General features: G+C 28.7%; 1 protein-coding gene across 2 annotated transcripts in view; it reads right to left on the bottom strand.

Moving 5' to 3' along the window:
• Window positions 1–2,247, bottom strand: part of LOC116185614 — a 14,568-nt gene extending 12,321 nt beyond the window's left edge. The window contains exons 1-2 of one of the 2 annotated variants that reach the window (XM_031510384.1): window positions 2,141–2,247; window positions 1,651–1,812 (exon numbers count right to left, since the gene is read on the bottom strand). The gene's annotated coding sequence lies outside the window, so the exon portion shown is untranslated. Of the gene's footprint in view, window positions 1–1,650; window positions 1,813–2,140 lie in introns of those variants that run through there. The other variant, XM_031510385.1, reaches the window with a different exon arrangement.
• Between the last annotated feature and the right edge of the window lie 3,992 nt (window positions 2,248–6,239).

Below are 6,239 nucleotides of genomic sequence, written 5' to 3'. Positions count from 1 at the left end.
AAAAAAAAAAAGACAGACCATATAATTGAAATATATATATATATCATAGATGTATAGATAGCTCAAAGAAAAAAATTTCTCGTGTGCATAATAATATACAAATTTACATTATTCCATGCCCAATTAACAATAAATAGAACCAGTTACAGCTCGACAAATAATGAAATAAAGAAAAACGATGTTGAGTTAGATATACAGCGAGCCAGAGTATCGTTGCTCAGATTCACAATTCGGCATTTTCGCGACACAAACGTGTGCATTACGTCATTAAAAACGTAAATCTGCACAAGTATGCTCGTTTTATATCAGATCTTAGCGACTTCACTTACGTAAAGTATACTTTTAAATCAATGAGATTAAAAACTCTGCTATTCTTTTTATTGATATGGGTCAAAAGCAATAACCCAATAATCGAGCTAAAACTATCATAATATCTTAATCGTAGCCATTATCGTTATCGATCGCAAAATCGATTGGGTTAAAAAAACGACACGGATATAAACGTTACGAGGAAATAATTCGAAACGTTGGCAAATAATTTAACGCATTCCAGACACTTCGTGGCGGTTAATTCGCTACGTTTACGCGAGAAATGTTGAGCACGTGCGAACTTAATGTTGTTCTTCTAATTAAATTCTCCAGTTACAAAGCGAACGTTCCCAGGGTTCATGAACGTGCGACTGTTATCAAGGCCTGAAAGTGCGATATCGCGACGTTTTGCACCGCTATTGTTCGCCTTCTTTCATATGAAATGAACTTTAAAAGAGGCAATATCACCGGAAGGATGCCACCGTCTTTGAATGCGCACGATGCGCGTAATGAAAAGCGTAATATTTCGTATCTTGGCCACGGATCGCCCATTTGTATCGTTCTAAATGGAAATTTAAATCTTTATTATCATTTGTTATTCATTTATTATTACTTCTAATGGAATGTTTTTTAACATTATTTCTTATTATTATTTATTTAAAATGAGTTTATTTTTAAAAATAAGGATAATTAAATTTCAAGAAAAATGTCATTTTTTTTTTTTAGAAAAGAAAAAAATATGATTGTTGACGTAACATTTTATCTGCAATTTATTTTCAGCCAATTATGTTTAATTATTAATTATATTAATTTATTATATTTATAAAAAGATTTATAAAAGAGAATTCTAAGAATTTTTTAATTGTTTCTTTTATCGTTATCCTCTATCAATATTTTACAATTTGATATAAACTTTAACAAGCTCAAATATTCCATTTTATTAGTTTTAAATCGTAGAAATATTTTTCTCCTTAATTAGCAAATTATTAACTTAAGTTTGTAAAATAATCTATTATTCTAATGCACTGTTCTATTTAATTTTAATTAATAACATTTATATGCTCTTTAATAAGTTAAATGAATTTTCTATCAGAAGGTTATATTTCGAAATGGAAACTTGTATTTTTAATAAACGCTCGCTATGTCGCGTTTATCAGACAAAACAAATGTTTTTTCTCATTTATGATACTTGTACAACTGTTGACTTAATTATATGAATTCGCGCTATTTTTCCACTTTCCAATAAATTGTCCACAATTGGGCGATCGATTTCAATTTACCCAATTTCGAGAATTAACGAACATTGTCAGACAAAAGATGAAACATCGTAAGTATAAATACCTAATACTATTGAAGAATTATATCCGCCATTGATTGATTTTTCCAAAGATCATCGATCCTCGAGAGATTTATCAAACGGTTCGTACAATTTCAATTGGAATTTACACTTCGTTATATAATTTTAGAAAACACTGGCTAATTTTTTTTCACCTTTACTCTTCACTATTGATCAAATATCATACAGAAAAAAAGAATTAGATTAAATTAAAAATAAACTTTTAAGTAAAGAAATGGAAGATAAAAGAAAATTTTAATTAAATTATTTCTTCTTTAGAAAAGAAACAATTTGTGACGAGTTATTTTATTAAATCAAAATCTATTTAAATAATCGCACGAAAGCACGTGGATAGGGAAAACACTTGTTGAATACTGTAATAGTAATAACGAAAAAATTGCTCAAAATAATATGTTTTTTTTTTTCTTTCAGAAACTTAAGAATCAAGATCAGTTAAGGCAAATGAATAATTGAAGAATTTTTAAATCTAATTACTGGAATGTTGCACAACACAATGTTATTCCGCTGGTGTCGCAGTGACAACTGAAGTCTCTCTGGGTTTCACGCGTCTCGAACTCCCCAGACCCCACCAAAGTGTTCACCAAACTCGAGGAACACCAGGTGTCAGCGGGCTTCAACCGAACGAATCAAGAAGCAGGTGACGATATATTTACCGTGAAATATTAACAAAACATGCCGCGTTTCGTGTGATTTAATATGCGATAAATTCGCATCCAAAAGTAAATAGCCGATTTAATTAAGAATCTTTTTTCTTGTTTCATTTTTTTTTATTATTATTATTATTCCTTGTTCGTGATCATCTTAGATTAATAGATATTAATTTGTTTATTATTAGATCGATGTTTGGAAGTCATAAAAATATATTTAGATATTACAAAGTAATTTTAAAAAATTTTAAGAATATCAAATCCTTTTTTGATCGTGTTTTTTTTTTTTTAATTTAACTTAATTATCTAATTTTTATTATTATTGATAACTTAACTAAATAATTTTTATTATTTATTTACGATATTTAATATTCATTCATGAATATTCATTTTAAGTAGTAGAAATTTTTTTCTACTTTCAAAATTGGATATTTTCATCCTGAGATCGAAGTATTTTTTTTTTTTTTTTTAGGTATTTGAGCACCACTGGCCCCCTCACTGTCACATCATCTACGATGTTCCAGAAGGAGGTTTGATGAAGGGAGCTGTCATAGCGGCGGAAAAGGGTAAAAGAAGGAGGGGAATCGGTCGTACGTGCCAATTGACGTTTACCTTGAACAATTTCTTGCAGGCTTATTACACGTTTTTCTTTCTATTTCCATTATTTTTTTTTTCTTTTAAAATTTGGATTTTTTCTCCGGGGGACGAAGTTTTTTTTTTTTTTCCTTTTTTTTTTTTTTTTTTAGGTATTTGAGCACCACTGGCCCCCTCACTTTCACATCATCTACGATGTTCCAGAAGGAGGTTTGATGAAGGAAGTTGTCATAGCCGTGGAAAAGGGTAAAAGAAGGAGGGGAATCGGTCGTGCTTACCAATTGACGTTTACCTTGAACAATTTCTTGCAGGCTTATTACACTCTTTTCTTTCTATTTCCATTATTTTTTTTTTCTTTTTTTTTTTTTTTTTTTCCCTGTTGAAACAGGGATCGTTTTGAATGATTACTTCAACTTATTTGGTTCAAAAAAAAAAAAAAAAAAAATACAAAAACAGTCGTGTAAAATTCTAAATTGATGGCACAATAAAATCGAAGGCCGGCAACATGATTAAATATTCATATAATAAATCTTGAGAAGCAGGTTTTACTTTTTTTATAACAAGATCTGTGAATAACAAATCCAATTATAATAATTACAATTCTATAACAAATCTATTTAAACATTGTTAATTATTTTTACTTTTTTTTTATTAAGTCTCGTATTTCATAGCATACACATAATGAAAATTTTCTAAATTTTGAATAGAATAATTCTAATTTTATAAATGATAGTATCTCATACTGAATCAATTAATTCACAATTAGTTATGATTATATGTTTCCAATTATTCGCAAATATTTCAATAATCAAACAAATTTTTCACAATTTTTCACAATACAAAGCTTTATTTATACTATCAACAAAAGTTAAAGTCTCTATTTTTATCGACAATTTTCATTTTCATTCTTTCATCTTAGTCATTGATCATAGAAATTTTGGTTATAATCAATCATCTGATTAAGTATAAAAATTTGTTCTATAAATCATCTACTCAAACTAATTTCTAATTGTTCCTAAACTAGTTTAAGCAGTTTTAATTAATTCAAATTAGTTTTGAAAATTTTCTTCATAGGTATAAAGTATTTAGGAAAAAGATAAGCAATTATAAATCAGAGTTTATCTGGCAAATGTTAATATAATCTTTTGTTATAACAATTAAAACATAAAATTAGATTATTATTATTATTTGTAAAAATGCATTACGTAGAATTTGCACATAAGTTTTTGCCAATACTTAAACGTTATATAATGTTATAATTAATAAAATTATTACATTTTTATTTCATTTGCGTCATTTCTCCAATGTTTGATTGCATGAAATGAGATTAAGATGCTTAACGAATAAATTCTTTATATTGCAAAGGTACAAGTATTTTTATTCAAATTATGTATGAAAATTGTTTTTAATATTTGATTTTTCTTAATTTAGAATTTTTCTTAATTTACAAGTATTCCTTTCATGTATATAGTATTGATCTGAATAGAAATATAAATGATAAATTTTTCATAAATTTAATAAGAAACCATAAACATATTTTAATACTTCAATATACATCATATAAATTTTTTTAAAATTTCTTAAATTAAACATTTCTTTTTATTGCATGTAACATACAAAAAAAGAGCAAAAACACAAATAGAATTATTGCAAAACCATTTTATCTATATCTATATATATATATCAAAAAGTTTGAGTAGATGAATATATATAACAAAATATTTTATCAATATTCATATCCCCGTTCCATTATCACCATTTATTTTTTCCAAATTTGATAATAATAATAAAAAAACACACACATACACATTTCCCATTACATTTCTACAAATTCTAATTTCCCTAATTTAAATTCTAAATTTTTCAGATCAAAAAGAAATTTGTAATCATGGAGCGGCAAGTGGAACATTTCACTTTCGTGTCCCGGACATTGTCGGCCTGCAATCACAGCCACCCACATGACGGCCGTTCATTCATCCACGATCATTCCCTCCTCCTTAATGAGACGCGCCACCTACGACCGGTTCGATATAAATTATGATTCTTTCATATGGAACACGCATGCGTAATCGTATTTCCTCTGTCTCCCCTATTTTATTTACGACGTTCATCTTTGTCCAAAGCACCCGAGAGAAAGAGAGAGAGAGAGAGAGGGGGGAAAACGACGCCGCCAGGTTCACGAATACCTGAGGACGGAAACCGGTCTCTCGAAATCGTCTAAGTCGAGAGGCGCAAAAGAAACACGCCGATCGCGACAGAAATTCCATTTCCAGAGGAGATAACGCGCTCTTTCGTAGTCGTTAGCTGCCAATCCTTTGATCATTCGAGCTCTATTCGAATTTGGTACAAAGGGAGGGGTAAGGAAATCGAAATGTAATGTTTAATGTAAGAGTTGAGTACGATGTCCTGTTTCTTGAATATCTTTCTGAAATAATCAAAATTGAAGATTCTGAAGAATTCTGAAGGAAGGAAGGAAGGCAAGATTGAATATTAGGAGGAGGAAAAAATCTTTCTTGAATATCTTTCTGAAGTAATCAAAATTAAAGATTCTCAAGGAAGAAAAGCAAGATTGAATATTAGGAGGAAGAAAGTGAAAAAATCTTTCTTGAATATTTTTCTGAAATAATAAAAATTGAAGATTTTGAAGAATTCTGAAGGAAGAAAGGCAAAATTGAATATTAGGAGGAGGAAAGTGAAAAAATCTTTCTTAAATATCTTTCTGAAATAATCAAAATTGAAGATTCTGAAGGAAGGAAGGCAAGATTGAATATTAGGAGGAGAAAAGTGAAAAAATCTTTCTTGAATATCTTTCTGAAATAATCAAAATTGAAGATTCTCAAGGAAGGAAAGCAAAATTGAATATTAGAAGGAAGAAAGTGAAAAAATCTTTCTTGAATATCTTTCTAAAATCAAAATTGAAGATTCTGAAGAATTCTGAAGGAAGGAAGGCAAGATTGAATATTAGAAGGAAGAAAATGAAAAAATCTTTCTTAAATATCTTTCTGAAATAATCAAAATTGAAGATTTTGAAGGATTCTGAAGGAAGGAAGGAAGAAATAGAAAGATTTTCTTGGGTAGAAAGATTTTCTTTGATAGAAAGATTCTTCTTAAAAAGAAAAGGAGAGAATTTTTTTTCTCTTGAAAAATCAATAGATTTAAAACAAAAAAAAAATTATTTCGCACTGTGAAGAAATGAACGATTCGAGGGAATTAGTTGTAAATTCGAATTGGAAAATGAAGATCGTCGAAGATGGCACGATATTTTTATAAACAATATAAATAAAATCGAATCAGAGAGGCATCATCGATGATGCTAAGGACAAAGTTCTATT

This window comes from Apis dorsata, unplaced genomic scaffold (genome assembly GCF_000469605.1).
Source record: "Apis dorsata unplaced genomic scaffold, Apis dorsata 1.3 scaffold_223, whole genome shotgun sequence".
Lineage (NCBI taxonomy): Eukaryota > Metazoa > Arthropoda > Insecta > Hymenoptera > Apidae > Apis > Apis dorsata.
This window is presented reverse-complemented; position numbering and strand designations above follow the sequence as displayed.